The sequence below is a fragment of the Rosa chinensis genome, chromosome 6, assembly GCF_002994745.2.
Source record: "Rosa chinensis cultivar Old Blush chromosome 6, RchiOBHm-V2, whole genome shotgun sequence".
Classification (NCBI taxonomy): Eukaryota; Viridiplantae; Streptophyta; class Magnoliopsida; order Rosales; family Rosaceae; genus Rosa; species Rosa chinensis.
Window position 1 is genome coordinate 29,182,856 of NC_037093.1, and position 16,997 is coordinate 29,199,852.

General features: G+C 38.0%; 1 long non-coding RNA gene across 1 annotated transcript in view; it reads right to left on the minus strand.

Annotated features, from left to right (window-relative positions):
* Positions 1 to 11,428: 11,428 nt before the first annotated feature.
* Positions 11,429 to 16,997, minus strand: part of LOC112169465 — a 32,136-nt gene continuing 26,567 nt past the window's right edge. The window contains exons 3-5 of the long non-coding RNA XR_005801224.1: positions 13,390 to 13,459; positions 13,198 to 13,296; positions 11,429 to 11,710 (exon numbers count right to left, since the gene is read on the minus strand). This is a non-coding gene — a long non-coding RNA (uncharacterized LOC112169465). The remainder of the gene's footprint in view (positions 11,711 to 13,197; positions 13,297 to 13,389; positions 13,460 to 16,997) is intronic.

Consider the following 16,997-nt stretch of genomic DNA (forward strand, 5'->3'; position numbering starts at 1 on the left):
CGTTACTCTCATAAGCTATCGTGGCAGATAACTAGAACTCTATTGAAATCGTAATCACCCGTCCGGCTACAGACGTGATTACCTATTTCCTGCCTTGGTCACCATCTGCGACCTGTCACCATCTGTGACATGTGGTTTCAGACCCCGTCTGGTCTCAAAATCAACATTTAGGTCACCATCTGTGCTGTATCACCATCTGTGACACATGATCTTCAGACCCCGTCTGGTCATGAAATCAACGTCAAGGTCACCGTCTGAAACCTGTCACCATCAGTGATATGTAATCTTCTTTGACCCTATCTGATCTTAAAGCTAAACGTTAAATAAGTCGCAACCGACCTAAAAACGTTATAACATCTAGCTTCGGCTTTCCTAACTCCTGCTCACCATCTGTGACCCTTGGTACAAGGACCAATACATTTAAAATGAGTCACGCTTGACTCAAAAATGTAACATCAAGCTCAATACTTTTCAAACAATAGAAAACATCTTTTTCCACAATATTGTTTCCTGAAAAGCCACATTCAACAATAATATGAACATCATCATGCATATTATTATTTATCACAATCATCCACAAGGATATATATATATATATATATATATTTCATCTAAATATATATGTAGTCACTCGGTCAGGAATGCCTACTAATACCAAATATAGTTTGCAGTTAATTAATTAACGCCAAAACAATAATGGTACTTCTGTTCATAAAGATCCTTGTGAGATTTACTCACCTCGAACTCCTGCTGCGTCTTCAACAAAACGCAAAGCCGCCAATTCACAAATAATCGTCCACTGTACTTTGTCAAGTACCTATTCACATACGTTTCCAATTTAGTGACAATTTACATATGATTTAAGTTCGAAACCCCCTGTTTTGAACTAAAACCCCCAAAGTGGAGCCAATTGAGGAAAAACCACATCCGAGACCTCCCAAAGTCTCCGGAATACGCCCACGATCGATGTGACCAAACCACAAGTCAATCGGACGCTTGAATCCTCACGGATCGAATAAATCGATCGGTATGAAACTGTAAAAATCATAACAATTTCATACGAACTCCAAAATTTGCATATTATATATCAAAACGCTCGTGTCAACGACTGGAACATATATAATACCACAAACAATCCCATACATGGCCGGAACACCGCCGGAACGCCACCACAGGCGGTGGCGCACCGCCGCTGGCCAAAACTCAATATTTCACAAAACTTCCAACATCAAAAAGCTTCATCTAAGCATGCTTGTGAACTTTCATAACTGGATCGAAGTCAGAAAACAAGCTTAAGGGATCGAAAACTACCTCACAAGCTTTGAATTATTGCTCAAACTGAGTTGAACTGATTTCCACGTAAATCGATCAAAACAAACACCATAGATCGATCAAGAAGCCCATTCTGAACTCAACCAAGGAAGCATGAAGCCATGAAGTCGCCGGAGTTGTGTTTTCTGGCCGGGTCCGAAAACACTAACTGTACAGCCTTGCAGCGCCACACACGGTGGATCTCGTCGCTAGAGAACACCACAGGGATGACCGGACGGAGGAGGCGAACCTGTTTGGAAAGTTTCGTCGCCAGAGACAGCCGCAGTCCGCCTGAAAAGTCGGGTCGGGTCGACCGGTTTCGGGTCGGGTCAGATAGAAATCTTCGATACCAAAGGTATCGACCGAGAGAGAAGAGGGAGAGAGAGGAAGGTTTCCGGAAAAGGAAATGAGGAAAATGAAAATAATTTCTGATTTCCCCTATTTATACTAAAACGGAAACTTCTTCCGATAGCCATAACTTTCTCATACGAACTCCGATTGACGCGTTCCGCATGTCCACGAACTCGTATCGACGCGTTCTACAACATTCGTGAAGGAAGTTTTCCGAGAATCTCAACATATAAAAAGTCAAACTTCACACGACCCCCTAAACTGTGAAATTCGAATAATTATACGCACAAAAACTATTCCACTTCACAAACAACCTACAAATAAAGCACAATAACAAATATTCGTACAACTGGTCCATTATTAATTACTAAAATTAAATAACAGAAAACCAGGTCATCACATCACGATCAACCTAGCCGCGGTCTAACAAACCCTAGAGCTTGCGTGCTCGCTCCCTCTCGACAATCAACTCGGCCTGGAGTCAATCGATCTCCCAATCAAAATGGGCAAGCAACTCAGCAGACGCTTGATAGTTCATGTTCACAGCCTACATCCCATGCAAGATATCAACAAAAAGGAGCAAAACAATGAAATGGAATGTGTACAACAAAAGCGATACTCACCCTCATCAACCTCTCCTGCGCATCCTGATACCCTTGACGAGGGTCCTAACTCGTCACTTCCGCTTCCCTACTATCAACGTCGATAACCTCTGGCGACCCTTGGCCCTTGATATCGGCACCAAAAACACCCTCAATTTGCTCCAGCACAACATCTTCCACCAAACAACCCCTGGCACTGGTATCGCTCTGGTGACGTTCCACTTCTTCAAACAACTCCTCCATAGAGATATCCACTTCCAGAGGTGGTGTCGGCTGCCTCGCCGTATCCCCAACACTTTGCACAATGTTAGGGTCGCTCCCCTCTATGCGAGTATCAGGGGACTACCCCTAGACACCCAGACATCAGCAGGCACACCTTCTATCTAGACTCCCACCACAGACACAGCTTCCCTGCGAACTCGGGGGGACTGCCCATCTCGCCCCACCGGAGCCCGCGACCGCCGCCTCGAGTCACCTTCTGGTTCCCGACGGTGCCGCCTCGTCTTGGCCACCGCTTCCTGGGAGCGAGACCGCGCCTCCCCCTGCTGGTTCTACAGTCCTCGGGCGGCACCACCATCCACACCCACCAACGCTTCAACATTCACAACCTGGCTGTTTAGGTATTCCAGAACGATATCGGAAAACCTCTGGTATACGTCATCGGACAGCTGCATGCTCACCCGATGCTCGGTCTCATATACCCTCTTGTTAGCCAAATCCACATTGCAACGCCTCACCACCTCCGAGTCTTTCAGTAACTCTTCGATGATGGCATCAGTATTCACGTCGGCATAGGGGGCGTCACTCTTGGTGGCAGACTCACTAGGCATGTCGACTACAAAAAGCAAAAGAGAAAAACACAATGAGCTACATTAGCAAAACGACAGAACGCAGAACAGAAATGAATGCGATACAAAAACACAACCCCTCACCAGGATGCCTCCCCAACTCAAACCTCTCGTATATCGCTGATAGAAGCACAAAGTGTGACGTTTTAAATATGTATTTTCCCTCATTTGGTTTAGTTATTCTCTTAAAATTAATAATTATAACATAGTTTCTGTTTTTAGGTACTTCAAGGACGGAAATGGAGAAAACGGGCGAAAAAGAGCAGAAATGAGCGTATATTAAGGACAAGTCATTTTAGAAACCTTCCTCTTTCATTTTAGGACATATTTCCTATTTTGTTTTAGGGAAACTTTCTTCATTTGAACTTTCACTACAAAAAAAAATTGCAACGGCCACGGCGCAATGCCGTCGCAAAAGCCTCTTTTGCCGTCGCAAAGGAGCATTGGCGACAGCTCTGCGACGGCAATTCTTCCGACGCCGTTGGTGGCGTCGCCAATGGTATTTGCCACGGCAATTCGCCGTCGCAAGACTATTAGCGACGGCAAAACGTTTGCCGTCGCAAGAATTTTGCGACTGAAAAATGCCGTCACAAATACCAATGGCGACGCCACCAACCGCTACTGAAGTTTTTTGCCATCGCCAAAAGTCATTTGCTACGGCAAAAATGCCGTCGTAAAAATAATTTTTATGAATAAAAAAAAATTGACATGCAAATATGCATGCCATTTTTTTTTTTTTATGAATAAAAACTATACAAAAGGAATGAAGCTTATATAAAAAGAAATATTACATTTTAATTTTCCTCATGAATGTTACAAAAGGAATGGAGTTTCTACCAAAATTTACAAGATTAAGCTTTACAAGTTAGTTATTTTCCTCTACTTCAAGATGAACTTTGCAGGGATCTTCCTCGATCTACTTCACATACCAATTACTCTAGTGTTGTTGCAAGCCTCCTATAACAGAAAATCAGAAATCTTCAAGCAATCATTAAAGAAATAAAAAGCTAGAAAATTAATGGGAGATGTACATGACACAAAAAATTCAAATATCACAACTTATAGGATACTAAATTATATATAAACCATTTCCGTTACCTGAGCAGCAAGAGTGTGAAGAAAAGTCCAAGTGGCTCCTCTGACCCCTTTTTTTTTCGTCACAGCAGCAACCAATTTCCCATAAAGAGGTCGTACATCATAGAGCCTACAAGGACAAGCAATTACATTGGACATTTAGCATAATCCACAGATACCCCATTATCCAACATTATACTAAAGGGCTCTGATAAACACAATTCAAACATAAAGGACCAAATTTCATCAAGAACTGAAGATTTGTTCATTCTATCTATTCGCCAATTGAAGGGTATATTCAAATTGGACAAGTTTTGAAAAGGCATGATCTAATAAAAACAAATCTTTAAACTGCTCACGTCAAAATCAAAGTTCAAATTTAGCATATTACACGCAATAACCCTCCCCACAGTCCCACCCCCACAATTGTCATTTCCAGAATTTGTTTCCGTACTCAAATCATGAAGCATAATTGAAAATACCTAGCCATTGCCTTCTCAAAACTTTCTTCACAACCAAACAAAATCAAGTAAATTGCAATAAGAACTGTCACACTAAACCCATATTAGCAAAACCCAGTTACAGAAAAACCTCAAATTTTTGGACAATTTCTAAACCCCATAATCCACAGTAACAGTGGACAATTTCTAAACCCCTATATTCAATCTTGGCTTCTACAGAGAAAGATTCAACACTAGGAACAAAGCTTGATGACAAGAGAACAAATTAGCTCATCTTTTCATCCTGATCAGTATCAATTCATCTAGGATATAGTATAGAAAAGCTTGAAGACTAAATGAAACTCGACCAGAAAATCATGAAACATTCATGTTCCATCAGCATCAGAATTTCCATGATGAATTAGGCATTGATTAACAAAAACATATAACATCTAAGTATCTATCCCACTTTTAACATGTCTCCTATATACCTTTAAACCTCTAATGGCTTCTGCTACTTATGTCCCCCATCAACAATGCAGCAAAGAACATTAGAGCAACCACATTTACTATGCTGACAACTTCTGGTAAGATGAAAATGCATGAACGTAGACAACAAATATATTACTCATAAGACGATAATAAGAAAGTGAATGTTCTTTTCTGGTCAGAAACATGTCAAGGAAACACTGTTAGAAATCAAAGTTGCAATGTTTCACTCTTGTTGATGAAAGTGAATGTTCTTTACAAATTCTACATCTTATAAACTTGGTTGGAGAAGTAATTAATTAAAGAGTTCGATTGTTTCAAAAACATACACAACATCTCAAGACTCTGACAGTATCCATCAATTGTTGCCATATCTACTACAAACAAACAAACCAAATTCTACTACATAGACTGAAAGTACATATTTTCAATTCAATTATAAGATGAGATTTTTCCAAGACAAAAGATAGCACCAACACCACCCTCCCCCCCCCCCCCCCCCCACCCCCCCGGGCGACAAGCAAGAAACCAAGACTGTAAAGTACAAATTTCATTCAAAATCATACCAGCTAGCGTATCATGACCATAACTCTGTACTACGTTAATGCGTCCACCAAAAAGAGGCTCCGGGATGGAGGCCATCACGAGATTGGTAATAGGTTCGGCCTCTGAAATACAAAAGAATGAGTTATGGTGATGAAAAAAATAAAACCAAAAATATCATTTATATTGATAGTATGTCATAAGAAGAGTGAAAAAGAATCCTTGATTAAACATATAAGTAGTGAAGCTGCATCTGCAATGACATCTATGAACCCTCAACACCAATTCACTTTACGAATTCTAAGTAAGTTATGCATCACATTGGGAAACCATCTAGGGTAGAGAAGTAGTTAACTTGATTAAAAGACCAAAATTGTTTGAAAAACTTTGACACAACAAGTCCAAATTAACTCTAAGACAGTATGCAGGCATCAATTGCGTAGATGTTATATATCTCTAGAAGAGAAACATAACAATGACATCTTTGAAACCCTTAACAATTATTCACTTTACAAATTCTACATCTTATAAACTTGGCTGGAAAAGCAATTAATTAAAGAGTTCAATTGTTTCAAAAACTTGCACAACATCTCCAGACTCTGACAGTATCCATCAATTGTTGCCATATCTACTCCAAACAAACAAACCAAATTCTACTACATAGACTGAAAGTACATACTTACAATTATAAGATGAGATTTTCCCTAGTACATACATTGGAAAATGTAATATTTAGTAGCAGATCTCCTCTCTAAGGCTGATATACACGTAAATCCTTCAAATTTGGGCATTATCATCAATAGGAATCGTCCTGAAACCAAAAGAAACAACCAAAATACAGCAAAATGAACCTCAGAACCTCAACATTGCTTCCAATCTTTTTCCCAAAAATTCACAGAAACAAACTAGCTCACATATTTGATAAAGAAGAAAACAAAGTCTAAGAGAGAGTCAAACTCATAGCTAAAGAAAAGGAACCGCAACCGTCCAAACAAGAAAACGAACCCCAAAAGTAGTAAAACCAGCGGAAAACGCCTAGGCCCAGACCACCATGCTTCACCAAACCCATACGGACAGCACCACCAACAGCAATCCCCGGCATCAGATCGCCTCCTTGGGCCACTACGCCGCCGCACCACATCCCTCCGCCGCCGCGCCGCCTCAACCCAACGAAGGCCACCCCAAAACCCGATCCACGTCCGAACCCAGATCCGAAAAGGAGCCAGGTTTGCACCAGCCTCACCTCTGGCATGGGATCAAGCATCCAGTAGCCGCACAAATCTCCGATGCAGTAGAGACACCAGATATCGCCGCCGGCAAGCCTCAATCAAGCTCCACCCCTCGTCTGCCATCGGCCACGATTCGGAGAAGACAGATTGAAAACGATCTGCCAGACCCGAGCTCGACCCTCCTAACTCCAGCCATGGAACTCGCTTCCGCCAACAACAAACGCTGCCATCCCAAACCCAAATCCTCTCTCGAATCGGAACGCAGCAGCGGGAGCGCCGGCGGCGTTCGGCCGGGAGAGAACTGACGAACTGTACTGTTTTCTCCTCTCTTTCTCGCGCGCGTGGGGCGCGTTTTTCCTCTCTCTCAGTCTGTTCCTCTCTCTCTTAGACTTTGTTTTCTCTTAGGAACCGCAAACGTAAGTTGAAAAGTAAATAAAGGCTACAACAATGGTAGCGAAGCAAGAATGAGGAAAAACTTTGCTACAGCATCTTTAATGTCGTCGCAATTGAAGCATTTTTATGCTACGGCTCTCCTTTGCCGTCACAAAATAATTTTAATTTTGCGACGCCTTGTTTCCCATAGCAAATCTATGACCAACGGCGACAGCATTTTAGCGCCGACGCTAACTGTGGTGGCCATTGCAATTTTTTTTTGTAGTGTTTCCTATTTCTGATTTTCTTGTTTTAAAGAGAGAATTTAGGAGTCCATCACATTAAGAACTCTTGACTGATAAAATCAAGGAAAACTTGCATAAATCAGGAAGAATTCAAGGAGATAAAATGGAGTGTTATATTCAATATTTATTCTAATTATCTTATTTCCTATTGATTATAACACTAATTAAATTCTGATTTTTCTTAATTGTAGGAGTTCATTATGTGCACAACTGGAAGAAGATATTAGTGCAATTCAAAGGAGAGGAATAAGGGATGTATCTGGTCACTATTTAAGGAATATACAATGAGTCATTAAGGGGAAAAAAGATTAGAAAAATCAAGACTTTGTCATGAGAAAATCAAGCAAATTCGGAGGAGAAATCATCTCTCGATGATTGACCATGATTACATCACAAGAGAAGAGAATTCCACTATAAATAGCAGTCATTCTCTACTCCAAAATCATCACTTCTTCATACAAAATTCAGCTCATTAGCTTAGCTCTCTTCTCTCCAAAACCTTCTCCAAATATTCAGAAAAAGCTCTTGTCGTGAAGAGCTTTAGGACTTCTCCAAGACTATTCGTGTTCTCTTGACATTCTCCAAGCTTCCTTGAAGATCAAAAAGTGTAATCCATGGCCCTTATTTTTGTTTTCGTACTCTTTAGTATTGAATTTCAGATTTTGATTATGAAGTTTGTTATTGGAATTGGATTTTTGTTGAGAATGAGTTTATGTTAGTAATTTTCAGATTTGTTTCTTTAAGTTCTTGATTTGTTTATGATATCTTTACAATCTGATTTTGTGTCATCCTTTATATCTTCAAGCATATGATTTTGGTTCAATAATTATGTTAATTTGCAGGTTAATAAAGCCAAATTTGTGTTCTGATTCACCTAATCGTTTTAGGGCATAAATTAAAGTGGTAAAGGCTATGTACAATGGTCGAGATTATATGCTACATGTTTGTGCGTTTGTAACTTCTTATGGATGCATACATGTTTGGATTCAGAATTCTAATTGCACTTAATGATTCATATTTAATGTTGACGGATGCTCTTCAGTATTAACGTGATGTTTTATATGAAATATTTTAAGTTATGGACTTTTCCTAACTTAGGAGATTAAAAAGAAGAATTAAAGTGGTACTCGATCTCTTCAGACTTGTACTTCGAATTCATTTCTGATATTTAGTGTTGGCACGATTTTAGGTTGTTTAGATTAAAATAATTCATTGCATGTTGATATGGTTTGGAAATTCTGATTTGAGTGTGGAGAATTCAATCACATATATATATATATTTATCTTTTTGTTTTATTTCGTAGGAACTTAGAAACCAAAAGTTGAATTCCCCCTTTTTATGGTTGTTTCTTGTGTAAATTTGTAGATTAATATTTGTTAATACGCATTTTATTAATTACTAATTTAAATTGACCTTTTTGTTTAGGTGTACCTTACAATTCCCAAATTGAACGATCCCTGCTTATCCTATACTAACAACTACATTTTGCAGGGTTAAATTGTGAGGCTATTTTAGCCGCATCAATCGCTAATCTACAAAGGCGGTAAAACCCCCTCCTCCCCTTCGGGAACTTGGCCAAAACCCTCATAATGAGCTTCTCCTCTTCCGGGGTCATCCGGGTATCTTGTTCCACTACAATACAAAGAAATGTTGTTAACGTTGTTAACTAGAAACATGAAACGCTAAAGATGCATGCGCGATATACACAAATGTAGGGTACACAAACCTGATTCGGAGCCCATGATGCAGCTGAAATAGCCTCACAATTTAACCCTGTAAAATGTAGTTGTCAGTATAGGATAAGCAAGGATCGTTCAGTCCGGGGAATATAGGGTACACCTACACAAAAAGGTCAATTAACAAATAAAAGAATAAAATGGGGGGTATTGAAATTTGGTTCCTAATCTACTTAAAATAAAAACGAAACAAATAAAACTATATACAATGATCGACTTCCCTAACCTAGACCAATACCACTCGGAAATTACTAAGTGTAAAAACAGAAAATTCATTTCAACATGCTACAAAAATGTGCCCATCTTTAATGCCTAGATAAGAGCTCAAATGAAAAGCCTCAGCGGATCAATCCACTTATCTGATTCATTCTAATGTAGTTTTGGATCGGAAAAGTCCTTATCTAGTTTTTAATATGTATTTTTCCTCATTTGGCTAAGTTATTCTCTTAAAATTAATAATTATAATATAGTTTATGTTTTTAGCTACTTCATAGTCGAAAATGGCGAAAAGAGGTAAAAAAGAGCATAAATGAGTGTAAATGAGGGATGAGTTATTTTAGAAACTTTCCTCTTTCATTTTAGGAAATATTTCCTATTTTGTTTTTGCGAACTTTCTTCTTTTAAACTTTCCAATTTCTGATTTTCTTGTTTTAAAGAGAGTCCATCCCATTAAAAACTCTTGAGTGATGAAAACAAGAAAAATTGAAGGATTAATCAGGAAGAATTTGAGGAGATAAAATGGATTGTTTTTAATCAATATTTATTCCCAATTATCTTATTTCTTATTGATTATAAACTCTAATTAAATTCTGATTTTTCTTGATTGTAGGAGTTTATTGTGTGCACAATTCTTGGAAGAAATTAGTGCAATTCAAAGGAGAGGAATAAGGGATGTATCTGGTCACTATTCAAGGCATATACAATGAGCCATTAAGGGGAAAAGAGATCAGAAAATTCATGACTTTGTCAAGAGAAAATCAAGGAAATTTGGACAAGAAATTACCTCTAAACGAATGGCCATGATTACATCACAAGATAGGAGAATTCCACTATAACTAGCAGCCATTCTCAACACCAAGAGCATCACTTCCTGACCAAGATCACTTCCTAGCTAAAAATTATTCCAGAGCTCTGCCCAATTCATTTCTCAAACCTCCATCACCTACAAGATCGTGACCACCATCATTCCATTAATCTACGGAGTTCTTAGGCGCTGAGTCAAGGACGCTCCACCACCATAGCAGAGACGAGTTCATCACCTTGTTGCTAAGCCGCTGAGGAAAGCTTCAAAAAGTGTAACTATGACTCTACTTATAATTATTGTTTCGGTTTTTTGTATTTGGATTTGTGAGTTGTGTAATTAGAGATATGAGATTTTCAGAATATTTTTATTAATATTTTTGAGATTTTCAGTTTATTATTGAGTTAATTTCGAGAATTCTTTCATGATGCATGTTATAATCTTGTGCCCTTTTACGTGTTTAGGTAATTTTCAAAGTTAGGTTAATAAGTTTGCATGCTAGCACTAGTACAAAATCGATAATAGATAACGGTTCTGCACCGTTGTCTGAAAAAATATATTTTCGTTGTCTAGGTGAGTGTTGTCTTTTTACGCTTCACTCCACAACGGTACTTCACCGTTGTTGAACATAATAAAGTACAACGGATTTTAGTTAGAAATAGTTGTAGATATAATTAGCACATACCGTTAGCACTAAATACACCGTTGTGTATTTAATTATTCAATAACGGTTTTCACTCAGATACCGATGCGGTAATATAATTAACACATCACTTTTGGCCTTCAACAACTTTCATACACAACGGTTGTTACCAAAAAAATGTTGACTTCGAGGATTGTATACATCGGTTTTTAGTTGAAAAATATTTTCCAACTTCATTAGACAACAATTTCTCGTCAAAAACGTTGGCATTGAGAGACTGTTACATCGGTTTCTAAATTGACAACGTTGTCGGTGATGATGAAGATAGTAAATTACAACGATTTCTAGAATAAATCCATTGTCTACTTGCCAGAGAGACGACGATTTTTTTTCAACCATGATCTACTGCATCAATTTAGGAAATTGAAATGAAATTGTAATAGATTAATATATAGAAGAGTACTTCAAGTAATCACATTTACTATGCTTTCTCAATTGAAATTTTTTGAGTGAATTTTGCAAAAGTAAAAGAAACATAAATAGTACTAGCTGTCATAAATGTATTTAGCTCTCATATAGAGGAAAATGTAAATTTTGCAACAAATTAAAAAAGTTTCACTAGGTACGTAGTTAAACCATAGAACTGAGGAGTCTAAAGATACTTGTCGCTAACGAATTCTGCCCACTCATCACGGACTTCATCGATTTCTTCTTGAAGATATGTGGTCTCCATAGGTCCTTCCCACTAAGGAAAAAAAAATTATTAACATTTGCCATAGTTATATAAAGACCATAGTAAAAACCATACCACCTTCCAAGAAATGATGATGATATCCAAATCCAACCTAAAGAGACACCATTGAATGCCATAGAATAGATGATAGTTGTTTCAATTTTGCACAATTCCTCACCAAAATTAAAACAAATGCATGCGCTTTGTGCAATAAGGCATTTATCAACTCATTAATATTATGTCTATTGAAAGAAAAGAAGGATTAATGTTATTGTATATATATTTATATATATGGCATTGTGGATTAATGTTACTGTAACCTGCACATGTATGTCAATTTCTGCCAAATATTCTTGGGGAAATATCATCAATGGTCACTGAGTTATGACTTATTCGACACTTAACTCACTGTATTTTCAACAATATCATTTAACTCACTCAGTTTTACATTCTTCTTTCACTTAACTCACTGCCGTTAATTCTACCGTTAAAAACCGTTAAAATTGAGGGTATATTTGTCAAAACACTTAAAAAATCATTTTTAACTTAAAAAAAAACTACATATATTATACTTTTTTTCAATTTCTAATAAAAAATGATTTTTTTTAACTTACATATAATTTGAAAAAAAAATTGTCTTTTTTTCTTTAAAAAAAAAAGGTTAGAAATGCATTTTTTTAGTGTTTAGACAAATATACCATCAATTTACATTTATTAGACTTTTTTCAATTTTTAAAATTTCTGAGATTTCTAATAAAAAATAATTTTTTAACTTAAATATAATTTGAAAAAAAAAATTGTCTTTTTTAAAAAAAAAAAAAAGTTAGAAATGCATTTTTTTAGTGTTTAGACAAATATACCCTCAAATTTAATAGCTTTTAACGGCAAAATTAATGACAGTGAGTTAAGTAAAAGATGGATGTAAAACTGAGTGAGTTATGTGATATTGTTGAAAATACAGTGAGTTAAGTGTCGAATAAGTCATAACTCAGTGACCATTGGTGATGTTTTCCCAATATTCTTTTCCTAAAGATTTTATTTTATGTTTGCAGCTCTTTAGAGCAGATATTTGTTGCTGGGAAGGTCAGAGTTCGTAAAATTTCTAAAGATGATTAATGGGGAAAAGTAATCATGATGACTATCATGTTCTTTAAGCTTTTAGCCTTTCTTCATAATCATATAGATATCTAGAGATTTAGGAAATTATCCCTATGCCAGATTTGTTACTATGCATATAATCAATTACTTATGAATATATAAATGAAACATAATTCAAATTTCTCACACAAGATGCATTAATCATGTAATAGTTACCTAAAAAACAATGAAGTCATGCCAGAAGTTACAATCTCAAACGGAAACCTTGAAGCTAAACTAAATTTCTTTTTAAGGACATAATGCAGCAAGATGGAGTACCAATCCAGGCCAAGCAACCTATTGAAGCTACCACATGATCATGCCAGCAAATGTTGAACAACTTAAACAATGAATATATATACCTTAGCTAGTACACCTTGAATATCTTCAAGGATTAGGTCCCTCATAAAGCGCATGACGTAATAGCCACATTCTTTGTTTGTCGGTTGGCTTGGAGCACCCTAGAGGATGTGTAACAAGAATCTATTATTATCCCAAAATCAACACTTCTAAATTTCATTTAATAAGAAGGCATATTCTAAATTAAAACATACCATCAGGATTTTCCATAGTGGAGATTTACGTCCTTGCTTATTCCTTTGCCGGTTGAATATATTAATGGCACTTCAAAAAAATAACAAACATGAATCACACATGCATGCTAATTTAATGAGATGCAGGATAGGAAGTTCATGAAAATTTTTAACTTAGCTAAGGCTCACAACAAGCTAAGGTCCTGATTTTCGATATGTCTTTTGACAAATCAAAACAACTAGCTCCCTAATTTCCCCTATCCGCAGTTTCAGAGCTACAATTTTTCATAATCAACTTCACTGGTCAAACAAGAAATTAATGTAAACTATTAAAGGTGGTAAGTAAGATATGTGTAGACTTCATTCTGAGTAGAACCTTTATAATCAACTACTTAGGATATAAGCTAAGCAGAGTAGTCTCTAGCTGCTATATTGTCTGGTTGCCTTGTTGCCTTGTATTATTATCAATGTATGTATGATATATAATCTTCCAATCAACTCATGTATATACCCAGGGAATAATCAGAAAACTGAATCTCAAGATTCTAAATGCGAAGTAAGAAATTACTTACTCATCCACAACATGTTTCCATTCACTTTCTGTGATGCCCCGGAAATTCATAATTATTTTCTGAGGATTTTCCAGAATTAATTTTATAACAGTTGGACGATTTCGTGGCTTGTGGACGGAGCGGAAGTGTTTCGGACGAATTTTTATTCGAAAAGTATGGTTTTAGGGGGTTTGAAAAGGTTGACTTTTTATACGTTGGGATTCTCCGAAAACTTCCTTCACGAAAGTTGTAGAGCGCGTCGATACGAGTTCGTGGATATGTGGAACGCGAGAATCGGAGTTCGTATGAGGAAGTTATGGTCATTGGAAGGAATTTCCATTTTAGTATAAATAGAAGTTTCCCGAAGGAGAAACTTACTATTTTCATTTCCTTCCATTTCCGGAAACTCATTTTTTCTCTCCCTTTTTCTCTCTCGGTCGATACCTTCAGTATCGAAGAAAACCGTCTGACCCGACCCGGACCCGGTCGATCCGACCCGACGTTTCCGACGAGCTCCGGCCATCTCCGGCGACGAAATTTTCCAGACAGGATCGTCTCCGCCGTCTGGTGGTCCCTGTGGTGTTCTCTAGCGCCGATTCTCGGTGGTAGCGGCGGTAGAAGGCGGTGCAGCCTTGTGTTTTCGGACCCGGCCGGAAAACACAACTCCGGCGACCTCATAACTTCAGGCTTCTTGGGTTGAGTTCAGAACAAGCTCCCTGGTCGATCCTTGGTGTTTGTTTCGACCGGTTTACGTGAAAATTCGATCAACTCGGATTGGATCACTGTTCACGGCTTGTGAGGTAGTTTTCGATCCCTTATGCTTGTTTTCTGACTTCGATCCAGTTATGAGAATTCACAAGCATGCTTAGATGAAGCTTTTTGATGTTGGGAGTTTTGTGAAATAATGAGTTTTTGGCCGGCGGCGGTGCACCACCGTCTGTGGTGGCGTTCCGGCGGTGTTCCGGCCACTTAAGGAACTGGTTTTGGTATTATATATGTTCTACTCGTTGATACGAGCGTTTTGATATATAATATGCAAATTTTGGAGTTCGTATGGAATTGTTATGATTTTTGCAGTTTCATACCGATCGATTTATTCGATCCTTGAGGATTTGAGCATCCGATCGACTTGTGATTTTGACATATCGATCGTATAAGTGTTCCGGAGACATTGGATGGTCTCGGATGTGGTTTCGCCTCATTTGGCGTCACCTTGGGAATTTTGGTTCGATTTAGGGTTTCGAACGTTATCCCTTGTGATTCGTTGACTGAATGAGAGCTGTAATTCCTTAGGTACGTGACGTAGTACTCCGTGGACGGCTATTTTGTGGATTGGCTGCCTTGTCCTGAATTGAAGACGCAGCGGGAGTTTCGAGGTGAGTAATCTCACAAGGTTCATTAATGAATGGAATACCTGTATCGTTTGGTGAGTAAATCTCACGATATTTGTTATGAGTAGGATCGATATTTGTTATGAGTAGGATCGATATTTGTTATGAGCAGGATCGATATTTGTTATGAGCAGGATCGATATTTGTTATGAGCAGGATCGATATTTGTTATGAGTAGGATCGATATTTGTTATGAGTATGATTACCCTATCGTCTTGGAGTTATTAGGTTAACTATGACTATAGTTGGTATTAGTGGTTTTCTGTGTGGATGGATGACTATGTGTGTATATATATATATTATGGGATGTATATATATACATATATATTCATGTATTAGTGGCTTCGTTGTGAATCTCTGTGATGATCGCTATCTATGTGATGACCAGCGAAATCTCTGTGATGATCGCTATCTATGTGATGACCAGCGAAATCTCTGTGATGATCGCTATCTATGTGATGACCAGCGAAATCTCTGTGATGATCGCTATCTATGTGATGACCAGCGAAATCTCTGTGATGATCGCTATCTATGTGATGATTGGCGATATCTTTGTGAATCTATGTGATGATCCTTGAAATCTAAGTGATGATTAGTAGGATGATGCAAATCTAGGTGATGATCGGTGGAAATCTGTGCGATGATCAGTGTGATGACTGCTCGGTAGCGGAGCTGAATTGTTATTAAGTTAACAAAGATTGAGAGGACTGCTGTGATGGTTGGGGCTACCTACAGACGTCAGAGTGTGGGACTTCGATGACTACTTTGTCTTGAATTGTTTGACTTAATGTGACCTCCTGAACTAAATTATATGCAGGGGTTACTATGAATTGTTTTGCTTGTTTTGATATGTGATTGCCTTGATTTCTCCTTGATTGTATTGATTGATGGTTTGATTTACATTAAGAGCCATAAGGGTTATGAACTGTACTCTATAGTGAGGATAGGAAGGTGATTCATTGTTCTTCACCTTTGATGTCATGTTGATGACAAAAGCTCCTAGGGGGGAAAATGGGAAATGAGTGTGATGTTGAAATTCGCCGTAGTGCGTTAGGATGGCGTTAAACATTTCTTGAGGAAGTCTTGTTTGACCGAAATTTGTGTAATTGGTTTTGAGTTACTCATACGAGCTTCATAAGCTTACCGGGTTTGTTGTGTGGAACCCGGTGCACTATTCAATGGAATGGTGTAGGGGTTAATCCTGCAGGTTGAGGAGATCGTCGCTGAAGCTGAGGTGACTCCTGTGCAGCTTTGTGGTAGGAAGCTATCTTTGTGACTTTACCGTTGATAAGGACTTCCGTTGTATAGTTACTCTGAGCTGCATTTACGTTTTATTTTGTTGTTGACAATTTATTTCGTAAGCATTGTAATATATAACTCTATGGAGCGAGTTTATATTAACTTTGAGGGTTCAGGGCATCAATATCTGTGTAAGTTAAAGGGAAAAAGATTTCCAGGTATTTTGTTTTGATGACTGGACGTTCACGCATATATAATTATGGGGTTATATATATCGATTTTCTTGTGTGTAAAAATCAGGGGCGTGACAGTTTGGTATCAGAGCGTAAGGTGCATATTTGGTGATAATCAATACTCCTCGAGTGATGGCCCGTCTGCAGCGGATCCCCATCTGATGCTCTTCGGTATTGATATAGTCATTGGGTATGCAATGAGTGTTGGAATGTGA